This window comes from Lonchura striata, chromosome 4 (assembly GCF_046129695.1).
Source record: "Lonchura striata isolate bLonStr1 chromosome 4, bLonStr1.mat, whole genome shotgun sequence".
Lineage (NCBI taxonomy): Eukaryota > Metazoa > Chordata > Aves > Passeriformes > Estrildidae > Lonchura > Lonchura striata.
Genome location: NC_134606.1, coordinates 23,478,986 through 23,498,926, shown reverse-complemented (window position 1 = coordinate 23,498,926; position 19,941 = coordinate 23,478,986). Strand labels below are relative to the sequence as shown.

Here is a 19,941-nt window from a genome sequence, read left to right as displayed (position 1 = left end):
GGCTGAGTCCATCTGTGGTGGTGGTAGTACCTTCGGGATAGCAGACAAGAGTGTAAAAACTCTGCAGCACCAGTAGCAGGCAGAGGATAGTAGTGAGAATGTGTGTTACCATTAATCTGGAAACCATATGTTACCAGTAGTGAGAAGATGTTACCATTTGGTAGCAGCTCTGCAGACACCAAGGTCAGTGCAGAAGTTGGGGGAGGAGGTGTTCCAGGTGCTGGAGAAGAGATTCCTCTGCAGCCCATGGTGAGGCAGCTGTGCCCTTGCAGCCCATGGAAGTCCATGGTGGAGCAGAGATCCACCTGCAGCCATGGAAGACCCCATGCTGGAGCATGTAGATGGCTGAAGGAGGAAGGAGGCTGTGACCTCATGGGAGGCCCATTTAGAACAAGCTCCTGGCAGGACCTGTGGTGCTGTGGAGAGAGGAGCCCACTCTGGAGCAGGATTGTTGACAGGACTAGGTCCTGGTGAAGGACCATGCTGAAGCAGCCTGTGCCTGAAGGGCTGTGCCCTGTGAGCAGAAACCCATGAAGAGCTGCAGCTCTTGGAAGGACTCAGGCTGGAGAGGTTTCTGGGGTTGTCTCCTGTGGGTGGGACCATGTGTTGGGGCAGGGGAAGAATGTGAGGAGTCCTTCTCTGAGAAAGAAGGAGCAGCAGAGATAACGTGGGGTGACCTGACTTCAGGCCACATTCCCAGTCCATTGGCAAAACTGTGGGAAGGAGGTAGAAAAAAATAAGAGTAAAGTTAAGCCTGGGAAGAAGGGAGGGATTGGGGGAAGGTGTTTGGTTATTTGATGTTATTTTCTCCATTTGATTTATTTCCTTAATCTGATTTAATTGACAATAATTTACAATTTCCCCAAGTGGAGGTTGTTTTGCCCATGATGAGGTGAGGGATGTCTGCCCACGATGAGGTGAGGACTGGTGAGTGATCTCTCCTGTCCATATCGTGATCCTGGACCTTTGTCTCCCTTGTGCTGTTAAGGAGGTCAGTGATAGAATAGCTTTGGTGTGCACCTGGCATCCAGTCAGTGTCAGTCCCCCCATAGAGACCTGTCTTTGGAACAAAATATACCAATTTGAGTGAAAAGAGTATTGTAATTTTCTTTAGAAGTTATGCCTTCAGAAGTCTTTTTGACTGTCAGCATTGATCTTTCTCAGAATCAGGGAAGAGAGGAGATGGTTTGGGTTAACTTTTTATTACCTGATAGCCTCTCTATTTTTGAGAAGCATAAGTAATTACAAATAAGAAATCAGAACATGCACTGAAACCAGGCCAGTGGCAAAATTCAAATTATTTAAAAGTGTTTTTCACCAAGGAGGGAAGTGGACATGACCCTGGCAAGGAAATGCTGTCTCCGGTCTGGGAGGGTCACTGTCTACTGCACTTGAGAAGAGTAAACATGCCACATGACTTGGGTAACATTTATTTCCTCTCTTGGGGTCTGTTTTATTTAAGCCATCATAATAGAAATCTTTACTTAGCTTATACAAAGCACAGTCTCTTTCCTGGTTGTCAGCATTCACAGAATTGGCACAGTTACTACAGCACTGTAGTCAGCCTGGTCTGCCATAACTTAGCTACTCCATTCTCTTAAGTTTGGAGGCTGTGTTTTTGCTGACTGTACCAGCCACATCAGAATTGTGTTAAGTTTAAGCATAAGTCCTCATGTGCCTGTGAGATGACCAGCAAAGAAGGATGTAGAAATCTAATGGTCTGAACCTCTGCAGTGTGAGTTTTGCATACTGGTATCCCTAATTAGGACTTTGTCTTCTGGAGTAATATTTCATTGAGTGTGGTAAGCTCTTAAAAGTATTCTCTGCTGCTTTAATACAGTGATCTTGCAAAAAGATGACCAGGAAAACCTGTGTCATAGGAATACTTGCTGAATAGCAATAACTGTTTTTTGGGGTTTTTTTTAATTCTCTTTGTTAAGGTTTAAACATACAGCAGCATGCCTGTGCTATAGTAATTATGGATTTTTTTTTTTTTTTTTTTTTGCTAAGTAGAAATAGGTTTGACTTTTTATTTATTTTAGCAGACTATCTTTAAAAGATAGTTCACAGGCTCCTTGTTGAAAGTACAGACAGAAAAGAAACAGGATAAGCTGGAAAGATGATTGGCAATAAATATGCCAGGAGATCAGATGTGGGTGATGACTAGCATGGACACACTGAGAATTTTAAGGCATCCTCTCAAGTCAGGTTTTTAAACAGATATCTGTCTTGGTATATTTTATGGGAAATTATTTTAATAAATTATTTGTTTGTACATTAATTTGTCTAAAGTTTTTGTGAATTTCTGGCTAAATGGATATGTGACTGAAAAGGAATGCAAAAAACCCACTGATCTTAATAATGAATACAGGGTACAGAATCTTAGCTCCACTGATTTCATTTGGAACAGTTTTTGTCTGCTAATTACTGCTATGAACAAAGTTTTCTTCTCAGTTACACCAAAGCATTCTTCATTGATTTAAGATTATGCCTAAATTATTGCAACTGAAAGTACCTTTGTGGCAGAACACTTCCCTGGTTTTTTGTTATATTTTCTTAACTTCAGCTGCCTTTGAACTATAATATTGGTGCTTTCTCAAGCTTTGTCTTTGTTTCTACTCTAATACTATTGCCACTGTTACATAAACTTCAATTTGCAGGGGTACTGTCATCTCTGTCAGGTAAATGCTTCTCTGACCAGGTATGCAGTGTATGGGGACTTGCGTGATGTTTCTCCAAGTGAAACCTGGTTGCTGCTTGTTGTACTCTGTCTCCTGAGTCTGCTGAAGCTCCCAGGACTCCTCCTGGGTATTGCCCAGCCTGGCTGATGTTTCTGACATAAGGTATTTCTTTTAAAATGCTTGCTACTGTGGGCAGTAAATGTCAGAAACTTCTAGATCCTTGGAGGGGGCTTTTGCGTGGCCGATGCCGAGATCACCCTTCCCTTTCTTTCCCAGGCTGCAAGGAGCAGGTCTGTCCCTGGGCCAGCTATTCATCCTCCTTCAGAGAATGAGGATGATCTATTTGGCTGTGCTGAAATTAGATCAGGATGTGCGGATTTCTGTAAGCTTCTGATGTTACCCCAATTAAATTTCTTTCTTTATTATTTTTTTATTCTTCTATTTTTAAGTACTGAAAAAAGAGTGGGCAGGGAAGAGCTGAGCACACTGGTTACGTGTCATCCAAACCATTAGTGCTGACAGTGCTCTTGACCTGTCACATGTGCCAGATGTGACATCTTTCAACAAAATTTAGAGGCATGGTGAAAGATTATGGGCATGGTTTCACATCACTTTGGACTGCTCCAAAATTAATGTTTTAAAAGCTGTTAACAGCAACTGTTTAAGGGTGTCAATCCATCTTCTTCGAGCTATTACAGCATGCCTTGTTGAATCTAGCTGTGGCCCCCTGTTCAATCTGTTTAATTTGAGGACCCAGCTGAAAACTAATCTCTCAAAGAAGATGCATCTTTGTGACATGTCTCTGGGATGAGGAGGTGGAGCCAGTCTCAAGGCTAAGTGCTGCTGAAAAGGACAGTCGGCTTAAATCAGTGTAGATGTAAAACTGTACAGTTACCATCACTCTGCTGGCTGTGAAACAGCAACTCTGACTTTTACTTTCTGCAGCTGAATGTACATAAAATGATTGCTTGTGAGCACTGTCTGTTCATACATGGAGTTTGACTTGTTTAGTACAGGGCTGTATTCTTATTTAAGTTCTGCCAGCTTAAAATTAAAGACTCTTCTAGCTCTTGTTTTTGCATATTTCAAATTTATACTGAGCTTAAATATAATACTAAATTTCACTGTTGCTTTTAACTATGGGGATAAGTTAACTTTAAATTGAGTTAGCTGGTCTTGCAGGCATGTAGATTGTGTGCCTGTGTCCATTCACATGCATACTTATACATATGTATATACACATATATACACTCTTATCTCTGACAGGAAGTCTTGAAGCTGCTAGTTCTCCCTCAGTAGCTCTGAGGATAACCAGCTTCCCAGGTGGCTAAACTGGAGTCATAAAATGGGGGTTATTGTTCTTGTCATTTGTGACTTCAGAAGAGATTGTAGATGCTTACTTCACATACTACTATCTAGCCACTTCTGGTGCCATTTAGGTTTTGAAGGGTCTGATATAGAATTTTAATGTTTTTGACTTTCAGGTGGTCCCATTTCAGCTGTCTAGGTTCAACCATGGCGTGTGACTGGTCAGGGATTTTGTTTCCTAGAGCTGTAATTCTCCACTTGAACACTAACAAGTTCCACTTGGAGGTGACTTGGTGGAAAATTATTTTTAAACAACAAAGAGTTTTGAATTTTATTTTCCAGTTGTGACACAGACCTCAGTCTAAGTTTGGTCATTAAATTTCCTTTGATTTATTGCAGGCCTCCTCAAGACCTTTATCAGTATTTCAGTTCAATTTGTTCTATCATATACTTTGCTTCTTGTTGTAGAGCACCTTCTTTTTGATTTCATAATACTTTACATCTTTCGTCACTGTTTAGCCAGAGAGGATCAATACATAGACAGCCCCAGAACTCTCCTGTCCAAGCCAGCTTCTAGCCTTTGTCAGTACTCATTTTAGAAGCTATCCAGTCCTGCTGTATTTCTTCAACGGGTTAGATTTTTTTGCTGTACTGATTAACTTAACTGTTTTGAGTAAATTTGACCACCTGTGGCTGTTGCTGACCCTACATTCCTGCAGTACCTCCAAGCAAAATGCTAAACATAGCTGGCATTCTTGAAAAGCTAGGACAAAGTACTGCAATACACATCCAGGGCAGTCTTTAGGGGGAAAAACCCCTGCTTCTTATTCTGTCTTAAAATCAATTTGAGCACACAGTGTTCAGAGATGAGATTCCTCTCATTGTGGTTATATTTGACTCCCCTTGGTGTCTTACTGAAATGGATGGTTCTGCATAAATTAGAAAAAAAATCAATGTAATTCTCTGGAATTGAGGCCTTAGATAAAACAGAGAGATGATAAAAGGTTTTAATTCATAGACAGAAATTATAGGGATCTAAGTGAGCTAGAGCAAGGCAATATTATTAGTGAGGAATTATTAGGGAATTTTATTGCTTCCTTCTGGAGCATCTGGTAACACCTGCTTAAATCAGGTCTGCTCTGAGATGGCATTCCTGTCTTTTAATGAAAATAATTTAGCAATGTACAGGCTATTTTACTGAAGACTGCAATATTGAAGTGAAATATTAATTTCTGTGGTTTGACTTTCTATTATTGACATGATGTATAAATATAAAACCATTTGACTGCTTAATTAAGTGCGTGAGATGTCCTGTAGGAAAATTTCCTTTCAATTCAAAGGAAATTAATTTAAAACCTTGTTGATTTAATACAGACATAGATGCTTCTTATGTATTTTGTAAACGAGCTTATTTTAAAAAATAGATAGAAACACAACAGTTGTTAATAAAAATCTAGGTCTTAAAACTTTAGGAGTGAAGACCTTGGAAAGAACATAAATGAATTTATTTTGGGCAAAGCAATATAGGTAATAATTGTTCTGCAGTGTTACTGTTGCTTTTCTATTTTAAAGTGGTTGTCTTTTGGAAAAGCTTCATAATCAATATTGGATTTGTATTTATGAGTAAATGCCACATCAGACTTGTGGACATGCATTGTAGTTCTTGGAGGTGTCATCAAACATGAGCAGAAGTTGTTACTGAGAAATTACTTTTTTTTTTTTAACATCTTTTTAAAGAATTGCTGATTGTGGTCTTGGGGCATGTGGTTGTTTGGATTTGATGATTTGTCTGCAACTGTTGGAAAAGATTTTTCAAATAAATTAAGAGTATGTTTGCATGTTTCAGGGTAGAATATGGTTAAGCTCAGAGGAATAAACTCTTGAAGCCAGTAAGATGGTAAAGGAAAACTTGGTATATTTTGGTAGAGGCATAGTTAATGCTGTTCTGCAGTTTGAGTCGTACTGAGAAGAATGGGAACTCATTGGTCCATGAAGGAAGCAAATGTAGGATACAGGACCTACTTCTCTGGTTCTTGTTATGGGACAGCCATTCTTTGAGTTTTTTCTTTGAGTAGTGGTTCTCTGGACCTTTCTGTACCTGATAAGTTTGTATCTTCTATCTTTTCAATTTCTCTTCCCTGGAAAAAGTATTTTATCCTGTTGTTTCTAGAATAGTTAATTATTCTTTTCTCAGGAGAAACTGCAGGATCTCTTCTGTCAGAAGCCTCAAGTTGGTTAAAAAAAAAAAAGACAGTAAAAACAGTAGAAGTAAATAAATTAGATAAGAAATTTTAGCCTCATACGAGTTTTTAAGACAGTAGGAAAAATGTGAGTGTTTTTTGAAGATGATTGGAAAATTAATCTCATTCTTTTTATCAGGTGATTGCACCTGATAACAGGGCTCCCTATAAGAGGTAGTGATTTGAGAAAATACTGCATAGCACTAGAACTAATGTTAAGTGAAAAAAAAACTGATAAAATATTTTACTTACTTAAGAGATCAACTGTAGATAGTGAATCAGCTCACCAATAAATGATGATTAATAAAGGAAAAAGGTAACTAAAGATTTTTTTCTGTTAACCACTAGTTCTTTTGAGCAAGAAATAATTCCAAGTAGTACTATCTGATCCTGTTTTGTTAAAAAAACAAACAGACCAAACAAAAAGCCAACCCAAAAGCCCCCAAACTCTTAACAGTTGTTATATTTGAGGTGATGGAGATAGAATTAAGGCAGAATCACTATTATAAGTAGCTATCAAACCTGTTCTATTAAGCATGTATGCAATGGTCTATTCCAAACCTTTCAAAGGCTTGCATAAACGTCTTCTAGCGTGGGGCAAAAAAATGCTGTAAATTTTTTTTAAAAATTTTGTCCCACAGCAAACTAGAGTGACAGAGAGACTTGTAAGGAAGATAAGATGATCCTTTTTTACAACTGAGCACATATAGGAAAAAAGTTTTGAATATGTTGCCCTGGTGTGCAGAATCAGTATGATTTCTGTTAGTACATGTTGTTGAAGTTAGAAATTCTTTATTGTCTTTTAGCTAGCTTTGAAGCTGAAATTCTGAGTTCTTGTAACAGCATCATTAAAGTTGATTATGACTGAAACTGGAGATAGACATGAGACTTTATTCTGTCTCTTTTTTCTTTTTGTTGCAGTTATTTTAGGCATGCAATCTAAGAGTCTGCCTGGGCATTAATGAATGCAGTGTGCTTTCTTGCTGCATCAGCTTTCCTATACAGATTTTCTTTGGTATATGAAAATAATGTCCAAGAAATAGCATGCAACAACACAGATGTGAGACAGAGATGTGCCCTTCCAATGGCATATTAGATCTTCAGTATGAGTGGATGCCCAGGTAAGGGAAAAGCTGTGTGAAGGCCAGCCGTGCTGGCAGTGGCTGACTAAGCAGCACACTGAAAGGCAGAGTGTGCTAGAGAAGCCAAGCTGGCATTGCCAAGTGCCTTGTGTCATGATACCTGTTGTCTCTGTGCCTTGCCCTGGTGTGATGGGTCTCATGAATGCTCTAAATCGAGCACTTTGTTGTGTGCAGCATAAGCTGTGGAAAGTACTGAAGAATATCAAGAAGGGTTGTAGAGAAGTATACAGTGGTAATAGTGGTATACAGTGGTAATAGTATTCAGAATAGGAATTAATAACTTATGTGACTTACTGGGAGAATTTGTGCCTTCTTTTATGGAGGTGACTTGCAAATTCAGATTTTCTTTCAGCTTTGCAGTGCACATTTAATAACCTGTCTTCATTAAGGCAGAGTTATAAGTGAAGGCTGAGTGTGGCTCTGTTTTAATTTATCTTAGTTTAGCTAATGCTTTGAGAATTATTGTCTTAATGGTGAGGAAAGTGCATCTCTTGGGAAGTGTCAACAAAGGACTACGTTTTTGGGGAAACTGTTCCTGGTTTATGGAGCTCTTTAACTGAGCAGATGATGTGATATTTTAATATGATCTTGTGAGAGGGTGCACTGCTTTTCTGTGTCCCTATTTCTTCTGTAACTGCTTGTCCTGGTTTGCTGGGTTTGACTTGTTAATGTATATGCAGAACCTGAGGTGAAGAGAGAATTACTAAAGAGCATGCTTGCGCCCTGGAGGGGGAAGGATGACTTAAGTTGAAGTGCTGCCTCCATATCCCATGGGTATGTGATGTGGTAGAGTGACTGGATCTCCTGCATTATTCATTGCCTCTAGCTTCTACTGTGCCGTGGGTGTTTATCACATGGATAGTTGTGCTGTGGGTTGCTGCAGAAGAGGTGTGTGTGTGACCTGAATACTCATCACCCACAGGTCTGTAAGTGACAGATAAAACCTGGTCTCAAGTATGGTGTGTCTGCTAAGAAGTCATGTAACTTGGAGATGTTTTTCTCCCTAGGCAGCTTATGGAAGAGCATCTTTAGTTGCTTCTAACCCTCATGGTTGGTCTCTGTCACATATATTAGCTTTCAATTCCTTCTTCAAAATATGATGCCTGTGTGAAAGTTACTCCTAAAATATACTTGAAAATTGTTTGGTTAGTTGTGCTGCACCCCCTCATGCTAAGAATAAGATTTTTTGAGAGAAATGCCAGACTGCTTTGTTTTCAAATATTGATTCAAGTTTTTATTTCCACTTTTAAGGCTTTTAAAATTCTTCTAAACTCAGCCGCTTAAGTGTTTTCAAAGCATACTTGTTTTGCTGCTGAAGTGCTATCATCAGATTGTGTATTGGGCTTTTGTGAGCTCTAAAATTTGGGTCAGGGCAGATGAGGAAACAGAAAATATGGCTTGATTGCCATCCGCTGGGGGGAAAATATGCTGCAGTGGTACTTGATTGAAGAGTTGCTGTTGATGATAACGTACCCGTGCTGATCGTGCTGTGCTTTTGGCATAACAGCCTGGAGACTGTCAGCCTCAGCCCAGGTGTTTGCTCAGACAGTTCTGTATTAGCAGGAATTGTCTGGTTCTTGTTGTGAGTCATGATTGCAATGATACTGAAAGCTGGAGAGGAGTGGACTCAGGGACAGAAAGGGGGACACAAGGCTTAGTTGTGCTGCTGGGACGATGCTCAGCACATTGCAAACCTGCTTCAGGCAGGGCCCTGAAGTGCTGGAGCTGTGTTCTGGATGTTTCTAAGCTGTCCCTGTTCCAATGGCTTTTGCATGTTGGATATATGTGTGCTGAGACCTCACACCAGAGTAGCATGTGTCTCTCTGGAACAGCTCCTTGCCATGGCTGTCTGGTTTACTCTTAGGAGTCTGAATTACTCACTAGTGAAAATACCAATTCTCTCAGGCTGTAAGTGTAGGGTATTTCCATGAAAGCTTTTAATGGTGAGGTAGTATGATTTGTATGTAACTAGTGGCAGAACACAATTCAAAGTGGGCTTTTTGGAGCATGCAATATGATGGGACCATGTGAACCAAAGTCAGTGCTGTGCACTGGGAGATGTCAACCACTCCAAGGCTGAAGATTAATTCTGCTTCAGTGTCACCCAGTGCTTTGCTTTCTTCTGACTTGGTGTCTGTGCAGCAGACAATAAGACTTGGGAAAAGCAGTAAGTCATGCAGCCAGAGGACTGAAGTAATACCCTGGTGTTTGGGAGCAGTCACTGGCAATATGAAGGTCTGCAGAAGCGTTTTGAAGGCAATGGTGAGGAGGATTTGCTAAAATGAAAATACAGTTTTGGGCCAAAGTAGCATAAATGTTGTAGTCCCACACACATGCGCCACCTTCTGATCAAAACCTTAAAAGGGAGAACAAAAACCACATTTCAGTATCTGCTTTGGATATTTTTAAATAAAAGAATCACTAAAATGAATGGAAGAGACCTGAGTATCCTTCATAAATATTGAGACTTTCCCTCCTCACAGTCTCCTCTGCAGTGAACCCTGGTCAGTCTTCATCGTGGGGAGCAAAGGACACTTGCCCATGTCCCAGGAGGACCAGAGGCCTCCACCTGTCCTTTCCAGGAGGGCGTCCAGAGTATGATTTTTAACCTGGAAGGGGAAGAGAGGGACCCCTCCTGCCAGTAGTGGAACACCAAATCTGTTTCAGTTTCATTGGACTTGTCAGGGTTCATAAATAAAACAGTGCCATGTGCATTTCAGTGTTTTATCCACTAGTTGTGAAAGAAACGCTTCTTCCTGACCTTCAGAAATTTTGGAAGGTAAAACCATCTAAGTGATGCAATTTTCCTTTTGGCCTTGTAGGACAGTAAGTGAATTAGTGTGTTTGATGCCTCTTTCTGTGGATTTGGCAAAAACTACTGCCAAAGAAGGCAGGATGGAGAGAAAGGTAGATGCTGAAAGTGTTGGGGAATTCTTGGGTTGTGACAACAGCCTTCTTCTCCACCCCATGTTCCATGAGTTTTATTAGCCATCATTATGTTGAGTCCCCCATGGTTGTCAGGCTGTTTTGTTGAGGTTTGTTTATTTTTAGACTATTTTCAGACTAAAACCCCTAGAAACCTCACAAAAATTGAAGGTCTTCTTCTCTCCTTTTGGAAACAAACCCCAGCTGCCCAGGTTCTTGGGGTGGTTGCATGAGGCTCACTGGCAGGCTGTCTGATGGACTGAAGTTTGACACTGTTAAAGTACTTTCTAGAAGGAAAGAGAAAAATATATCCTTAAAATAGATGGCCATGCTGTACTTATTAATTATTGATGTTACATTGGATGACTTCTTTCTTCTATTAAGAAATTGGAAGAAGAGGTGAAATTTAATGGAGGGGTATATAGGATCTTGGGATTCCTGTTTAAAGGACAATTTCAGGCAGAGCTCCCTGTCTGATAATGTGAATGTGGCATGCCTGCATGTCTGTGCATGGACAGAGGAAGCTGCAGTATGAAAACTGTCACAAGTTTTGTTCTGATACCAGTTCACTCAGCTCTCTATGATGAATTCTGTACATATGTAATATGCTCAGTCTCACAACTGAGTTCATAATTGTTCTTTCAGTCTAAAAGTGCAGGAATTGTGAAGTCTGTAGTTATTTTTCCCAGAGCAACTGGATTGCTACTGACTTTTACACCCTTTCACCCTGCCCAACAAACAGGTTTGCAGTCCAATAGCAATATATAGCCATCACTGTAATGGATGCAGGAGGAGTACTCCAGAGTGATAGAATTCTTAGAATTGGTATTTCCTGATTCAAATAGACAGATTTATTTCCATATAGAATGAGCCATCAATGTGAAGAAGTGAAAGACTATCTGCTGCTCTCCCTGGACAGATATGCCACCCCCAGGTCCAGTCTGGCAGCTCTTTCCTGCAGCCCATCTGAGAAGCAGTTGCCCATTGGGCAGGGGAAAAGATAAATATTTTTTATGTCAGTTTTTAGATGTGAGATTTAAGATTTAAATCAGAGTTCCTCATTCATCATTGACAGAAACATCTGAAGATCTTGCTGGTGCCAGGTTACTTTATTATTTAAGGACAAAAAGAAAAATACTCTGCGATTGCTGAGCGATCCACTGTTTGTCTAGTGTTTGTACTTCAGGAGAATTTCCAAAGTATAGAACTCATTTTGGTACTGAATGACTTCAGCTGAATTTTGGTGGTTGGAAACCTGCCTCTTTTGTATTAACCTGAACTTTCAAGTTCCTTACCAATAACAAGGAATTGGAAAGGAGAGCTGTAAAACCAGCTACTTTCTTAGCTGTTAGCAGAAAGCCACCAGGCACAAGCTGCAGTGGGGAAGAAGGAAAAATCTGCAGTGATTCCTAGGTTGGTAAATTCCTGCTTAACCTCAAGAAAGTAGATTTGGCCTGAGTTTAAACGTTATAAATCCATGGGGAGTCTTATCAGATAGAAGTCTGTCTCTGTTTTGAGACATGTACAAAAGTATATTGTGCTCTAGCTTCTCAGGAAGACCAATAAATCCCTATTTTTTTCTATGCTGACTGATGTTGTCTGGTTTTATTATTTCTAGCTGAAATTCTGTAATGTGCTCAAGATCAGGTTTCACACTGGCTTCTGTGACATCACTTCATTCTTAGGCTAGGTGAAGACAAGATTGCAGGTCGGTGTCCTATGGAAATCCAAGTACCCAGAAATCCCATTTCAAATATATGTAGCTATCACCCCATTTTTGCAAAAGAAGAAAATAAGGGCAATTTAACTTTTTAAACTTGCACCTATTATTACCTCAACCAGCCAGTTGTTTATTTCAGTAATGGTCATGTTATTTTACTATTTCGTCATCTGTGGGCGTTAAACATTTGCTAATTGCTTCTCTACCAAGGGTATCAGTGCCTGCATGTTATTGCCTTTCAATTTGCTGCTTTTAATAAAGCCCTAAATGAGTTATTCCTGCTTGAATAGGTCTGGGAGGCTGAGCTGGCTCCACTGTTGGCTGTCTGAGCCCTTCTTGAAATATGAAGATTTATAAACAGGATGAAAAAAGATTCCTCTCTTTATTTTCAAGTCTGCCAATTTTCAAGCCAGGCAATGTGGTGAAAATGTGGGTGGAGAAGTGGACATTTTCAGCAGCATTTAGAGGAAAGGAAAAATACTCAGGATGGTGGATTCTCAACTGGGAAATAGAAAATGTTGGGTGTGTGTCAGCACAGTTTCAGGAATTTATGCCATCAGTGTTAAGATCCTGTTTGGTCAGAGGTCAAATATCTGTTGATGGAACTTTGTTTTGCCATTTTCTGCTTGCTGTTTTGTTGAAGAGGCTGGTCATTCCTACCTTTGAGACCTGTATTTTGTATTTCAGGCTTTCCTCTGATCTCAGAACTGGACCTTGTCTTAGTTTGTGTCAAAAAACTGTCTCCTTTCAGAAGTAAAAAGATTTTGAGTTTGAGATTATTTTATAATCTTGGAGTTTATTCAGTTGCAGTTACTCTAGGCGTGGTTTAGAACAAGTTTGATATACAGGATGAAAACAATTAATTAGAAATAAGACAATGCCACGACAGACAGATGCATAATTTTGATTATGTTGGGAAGAAATCCTTTAAAATTATTTGGAAAAGCTGGCATGTATGCTCAGCCTGTGAAAAAGTTTGGGGACTCAGAAAATTTTGTTTATATAAATCCATGTATCTCAGCAAGACCTTGCTGGTTTCTTGGCTTTCCTGGTAGGAAGGTGTTAACAACACATGTGTTCTCTTTCTCTGCCTCTTTTTTTTCCCTGCCCTCTTGAATACTGAAACCTGATAATGTGATACAGAAGTGCACATATGTGCTAAATTGTGTTAGAATATTAGTTTAATGAGCATTGGTATGTTTTCTTCATAAAGGACTTTATTTTTAAGTAAAATTTATTATTGAAAATAAAGTGAGTATATTTTCTTTACTTTTTTAAAAAAAACTATATTTTAAAATTACTTTTTAATCTATCTTAAAAAAGTTCTATTTCCAAGTTTCAAAAGACAAACATATTTTTTAGCAAGAATGTATTTAGCTTTCTTAAATGATCTGTTTTGTCTCAGCACTTTCTAAGATTTATAGTTCTTGGATTTCTGTTAGAACAAAGAAAAATATAAGCCTCTCTTTAAAATGGAATATATTTTGGTGTGATTTAGCCTGGCTTTTGCTTTAACAAAGAAAAAGTAATTGTATAAGCTCTACAGCAGATGAGATTTGTATCTTTGGTCTTGTATATTTATTTTCTCCACATAGGGGAACAAATAGAAAGTTGAGCACCACCCTGAATCCTAGAACATAGTTTGACTGACAGATATATTGCTGCTACTGGAGCATCTTTTGATGGGAGGAGGACCTCATTGTGTGAGGTTTTATATATATTTTGGTATATTTGTGGCATTTGGTACTGAAAAATACATATATATTTTTCAGTACCAAATGCCACAGCATTAATGTAACCACTTGCCATGTGTGAAATGACTGTGATGCAGTGTACAGACATTGCAAAAATGAATTATATACTTGATGTCTACTGAACACAAGCATAATTGAAAACATGATTTTTCATGAACTTATTGTGTACTGAGCACTTGCTGCTTTTTCATAACTTGGGCTCGTGTCTATCATCTGGATCCATTTTCTTCATGATATTCAGTGTTTGTGCAGGGGAAAACTGCAGCTCTGTGTTGCAGTGTGGAGAGATAATTTAAACATGCTTTGCAATGTGTATCTTACAGACCTGAGCTGCCATGGTCTGGCAGCAGATAGTGACACCTGCCAGGTTTGGGAAGATCCCTGCACTGTGATCCATGGATTTTCTCTTCTGCTTTTAGTTCTCCTGTGTGCATATTGTAGAATGTGGATGGCTTTAAGGATGTAAACTGAAAAGTGGCTGCTTGGGTTACTCAGTCATTTGTCAGTGCTGCTCTGATTCCCAGGGTCCAGCTGCTGCTTCTTGTATCCTGCACCTTTGCAAACTCAGTAGTTTTCATTAATCCCTCTTGACTCTTCATAAATTAAAATATATGTTTTGGTTTCATTTTGCAGCTTGCCTGATTTCTGCAGTGACCTGAGAGGTGCTGGTTCTTCAGAGCTTGGTGCTCTTGTACAGGCTTTCCCACAACGAGCTGGGAAGAGTAAGTAACCTGCTCCATGTCTATGGATCCTGGATCCTCTAGGGTGGGGACACTCTTTCTGAACCTTTCATGTCTCACAATTTAAACACTGAAGTTTTAGCACTTCAGTGTTAACGAGAACTGGAGGTACCTGTATCTATGCAGTAGAAATACATACTGAAATATGTATTTCTACTGCACAGAACTGGAGGTTATGTAGACTCTGGAGGTACCTGTATTTCTATGCAGTACTTACATTGTTTATCATGATATTCATGCACAGTGGTAGTCTAGTTCTCCTAGTACTCCAGCAAGAGTTCTTGCTGTATCCATTTTTGCAGATTAGCTGTGCTGTAACTTGCTCTGCCATCTCATGTGGGAAAAAGCTGTACTCAGCAGAGGTGTTTCACAGTAATGCTGTTCCTCTGTGGTTTCGTCAATTCTGTCTGTTAATACAGACACCTGTGCTGGATATCAGTGTTCTGTGCAATCTCCTGTGATGTATCCACATGGTTCTCTGTGGGTCTTGGGGTGGGAAGGAGGCCCATAGCCACAGAGCTTTGTGACTGCAGCTGAGGCTGCGTGTATGGAGAGATTATCTGGTGCTCCCAAATTAATCTCCCAGATGGAGATTATCATGCTCCCCAGCAGCATCTGATACCATGGCTTTCCCTTCCTTCTCACATGAATTTACCAGGCTGGGGATGTATTTTCCAGTACCTTGTATGCCAGCAGGGTTTCTCATCTTCTGAAATCAGGTATGTGAGAAGTCTGGAACTGTCTGTCCACAAAGCAAGTGCTGTTAGCTGGATGACTTGGGCTAAGCATAACTCTTTGTCTGTGCTATACAAGTAGTTGTGCTGGCAGAGCCCTGTGGAGAGACTGTTCTGTTTGCTGATAGAGGCAGGAAGATTTTTCCATCAGTATTGCCCTTCCAAGTTTCTGAAATGCAGCAGCACCCTTTTGGGCTTTTGCTGTTGTGATCCTTACGAGGGTGTTACTCAGTACAGTCCTAATGGATGGAGGTGACCTGGCAGAGCTTTCAGCTGTATGCCAGCCTTGTCAGCCACTGAGCACATCCTACACATGCCATAAGTTCTTGTTTTACTTGTGGGATGCACAGCTGCAAACTCTTACCCTGTAGGTTTCCTCTTTAGCTGGTTAGTTAATATGCAGAGAGAAGATATTATCATAGTACCTAGATACTATGACAGAAGATACTATGAAAGAAGGTATTATCATAGCAGAGAGAAGATTTTATCTAGTACCTAGACCTTGATTTAGCAAACGGTTTTCCATGGTGCACATTACTTTTCCTAGAGAATTTTCTTACTTCTCACTCAGAAGCATTTTACAGGTCTTTATTATTTTGGGCATTTTTTTATGGTTTTGTTTTTATGCCCCTGCATAAAGCTACACTCCAGTGACATATTTCTTTTTAAATTAGTCTTTGTGCAAAGAGAATGATGGGGCTCCAGCCAGCAAGGGCTAGTGTTGTGCTTGTATGTAGTTATGTGAGATGGGAATGTTTTAGCCAGTCCAGTAAAGACATCTTTTAAGGGCTTCTGGAAGGGTTCAGGATTAGTCATGGTCTTCATGGTTTTCATGAATGTTAATCAGGCAGACTCACAGTCTGAGATACATAGGAGGCTGGGCTAAAGATGCAACTTGTCTTTCCAGGTTGTTGTTTAGTCTCCATACCTACTGGACAGACCCTCAATTTACATGGGAATGGGACAGTATTCTTCTAAAACATGGAGTTGCCATGCAAGTTATTAATCAGCCCTGGCTATCACAAAGTTCCTGTTATGCTATCGTCTCTTAAAATCACAGAACCATAGAATGATTAGGACTGGAAAAAATATCTGCTTGTTTGTGAAAGATTTGTTATTCACAAAATCAGGTGAATTTTCTGGTGCTTGAATTTGTTAGTAATAGGTTGAGAAGGAAATCCTGGGGGAACTTCTCTACTTGCAGCAGGCAAAGCCTGTGCTTCTGCTCCCAATGCTGCCATCATTCACCATTGCTTTTGCCACTGGTAACAGATGATGTAGTACTGAGTAGTGTAGGACATGATTCATCCTTTTGCACTACCTTAGTGTATGATATTTTCAAAAATAAATAAATTTCTTGCTATATTGGTAGAAGTTGCCCTTGCAAAAAAGGACTCAGCTCTTGCCTTGTGTGGGGGAAGAGGGTGTTGTGGAGAGGAGAGACCTAAAAAGTAACAATTGAATCATAGCTGGTTGACTGTCTTGAGGTGGTATTGTTCCCATACTCAACTGATTTGTCAAAAAATAGAAAAAGACACCATGAGGTAGAAATTACCAATATTTTAGAAAGTATTAAATAAATTGCTTTTTAAATGGAATTGTACAATATTTAATGTGATTATTTATGGCTGAGTTAGGATTATGAAGTGTGAGCAACAACATGAAACTACTCTGATTATTCTGACAGATGTTTAAATATTTAGTTATTAATTTTTTTTTCTTAATAAGTTTTCCTATCAAGAAAGGCAGAACTTTTATGTGATAACTGCAAGTAATGAACCATATGTTGACATGTGAATCAGTTAATAATTTTTTTTTGGGTGCTGAGAATCCTTTTCACTGCATTGTCCCCAGGTAAACATGGCATGTTGCATCTCAGCTTTATGCTGTTTTTTGGCAATTGTCAATACAATGTAGGTTGTAAAGGAAGAAGGCACCCAGGTATATGCTTACATTATTCTAAATTACTGTCATCCTTAGCTTTGCAGAAAGTACCAGAGCCCTAACAAGAGAATGTCTCTATACTAGTCTTCTATTTATGTAAGAGATTTGGGTGACTGACATTAGGATAAAAGTGCATTCAGGATTCAGATGCTTGTCTCTGTCATTTAATATCCAGAAAGGCTGTCTGTATCTCAGTATGCTACATATGGGTTTCAAATACTTTTTCACTTAAGCAAATCCTGCATAATATGGTTTGTTTGTCTCTTGTCTTTGGAGGGCTTTCTAGTATCTGTGGCAGTTAGAAACAGCTTTGGCTTGAAATCCCAGTCTTCAAGCAGTAGTGGGTTCTGCTGTGCTCACTGCTTTCTTGAAAGGGTAGAACAGGGAGTTTAGATCATTAAGATGCAAATGGACAAAATGGATAAACTGGGAATTTTTGTCTTGAGTAACAATGCAAAGTCATTCTATTTTCAGTATTTAATGAAGGATACTAGCAATATCTAGAAGGTGGTATGTTTGGGTTTTGTTTTTCTGTCTGGACAGTTGACAAAATTTTGGGGTTTAGCAGATACATCAGTTTGGAGAGAGAAGTTGTAGCTCTTCACACTAGTTAATAGAGAGCTGGCAAATGCAGAAATTATAGCATTTTTCTGGAGAATCTGGTTCTGCTTTGTCTGCTTTGTCTCAGCTTCCAATTTTTGTATCCATTCTTGGATGGATGGCAGCAATGCTGTGTTGATTCCTACAAGATACAAGGAAGATGAAAGTGGAGAGTAGTGGTGAAATGCTACAACAGAAAACCTAGCTGTGCTTGGAAAGCTTCTCACAGAAAGCGAGAGCACAGTGGCATCTCTAACTTCAGAAGAAATAAGTACCTTCTCATTTAGAAATACTGTTTTTACCAGACAGTCAGATTTGAAAAATACTTTTCATGGATCTTGGTGTCAATGAGATTCAGAATATATGTCTGAAATATTGCCCTCTTGGTCCAGGCTGTATAGGGAGATCTGTGTTACTAGTGATGACTGCTTTGATTGTGTAATGCCTTTGCACTCCTACAGCTCCTTAGCTGCCAGGCTTCCTTCTGGCACACAGCCCAACCTGCTGCAAACCCAGAGGCTCAGAGCACCACAGTTCTTCTCTTTAATAGGCAACATTACTTCTACCTTAACAAATCCTTACAAATGAGCAAGTAAAATTTAGATTGCTAACTGATACCAGTTCAGATAGCTGCACTGAGTGAATGAGGTTAACTGTATTTTTAACAAACTTGCAAGTGCTATAGACAGTGCTTGGTGTTAAAATATATATGTAGTTATGCACAGAATGTCCTGATGTTTTCTGTTACTGTTTGGTGAACAAAATCTGCTTTAAGATAGTATAGAATAAATATAAAAATCATGTGTGCTTTACTGAGAAAGTATATATTGTCTGTGCAGGGGGCTCTGGTCAGGGGACTATGAATGTTTTGAATTCAGCTTGCTCTGTGTGATCTGGCTGCAGAAGAAAGGCTAAATTTCAGAAAAACATGCTTTTGTTGAGTTGGGGACTGTATGATAAAGCCTTAAACAGTAGGAAATTTGTTCAAGTGATTAACAGTGATGATATCCTCCAGAACAGAGTGGGAAATAATAACATCCATCCCCACATGGTGTATGAGAACCTCAACTAAACAGGTGGGTTGCACAGTACCTGGAAAGGGTGACCAAGAAAAAGAAAAGCCCTCATGAAGGACTGCTCAATTATGATTAAGAGGGTAAGCATCCAAATCAAAATTTGTTAGGGGAGAAATTAGAAGCACAAAGGCAGCCAGAAAGTATACAGGACAGAGAAATGCAAGCAAGAATGTTTGCATGCAACAAGAATTTGAGTACTGAGAATTTGTTGGAAGGAGAAATGATGAAGTTGCCAGACTTTTTGGGCAGGACAGGACTTCCAGATACCTGTCAGGTCCAAGTGTGGTAAAACCATAGAAAATGCAGCAGGGCTGGGGTGCAGGCAGGACATCCTCTTGTCTGTGGGACTGTTCTTGTCTTTCCTGTTCCCAGAAAACTTTAATCCTGCACCAGCGAGCGGAGGTGACGGGGGAGGGAGTTGTTTGGAAAGCAGGGTGGCTCTGCCTCTCAGCAAAGGCAAGTGGAGGGGACAGCAGAACCTCCTTGATGTGAGCAAGCACTGCCAGACAAAACTGGAAGAATGAATGAGGTCTCTTAGGTAACAGCAGACTTGGGAAAAAACCTTCCTGAAATTAAAATACCAATTTTTAAAAACTGTTGGTACTTACTAGATGAAACTAATGGTTAGGAATTGTTGATGACCTCCAAAAAGGTCAAACATTTAATGATACAAGAGATGTGGCTAGTAGACAGCATTGTGCTTTCTCCAAGAGGCAGTTTGATATGAGAGATCCATGTCTGATAGCTGTTCTTAGTACAGAAAATGGAAGTGCTGTCTCTGTAGGTGTCTCCTGAAATCAGCAGCACACCATCCTAATGGCCTGGCTGGCACTTTGCTTGCTTGTTTGAATTGTGTTTGGCTACTGTTGTCTAACAGGTGATGCTGCCAGTCACTACTTTGAATGCAGGCAAAGTGAAAAACAATACATTTGCATTATATATATATAAATATGTACACAAAATCTGTGTGTATATTGAATTGTGATTTCTTAAAATGATCCATCCACCAGTCTTCCAGACTGGTTTTTAATTTTTTTTTTCCCCCCAATTAGCCTCTTTCAGTGCCTGAACCCTTTG

At 39.6% G+C, this 19,941-nt stretch overlaps 1 protein-coding gene across 8 annotated transcripts in view; it reads left to right on the top strand.

The window, feature by feature from the left end:
* The window catches only part of APBB2 (amyloid beta precursor protein binding family B member 2), a 165,728-nt gene that overhangs the window by 40,669 nt on the left and 105,118 nt on the right, over positions 1-19,941 (top strand). For 7 of the 8 annotated variants that reach the window (XM_077782812.1, XM_077782817.1, XM_077782819.1 and 4 more), the window contains one exon: positions 14,404-14,492. The exons of the other annotated variant lie outside the window; for it this stretch is intronic. The gene's annotated coding sequence lies outside the window, so the exon portion shown is untranslated. The remainder of the gene's footprint in view (positions 1-14,403; positions 14,493-19,941) is intronic. 8 annotated transcript variants of the gene reach the window in all.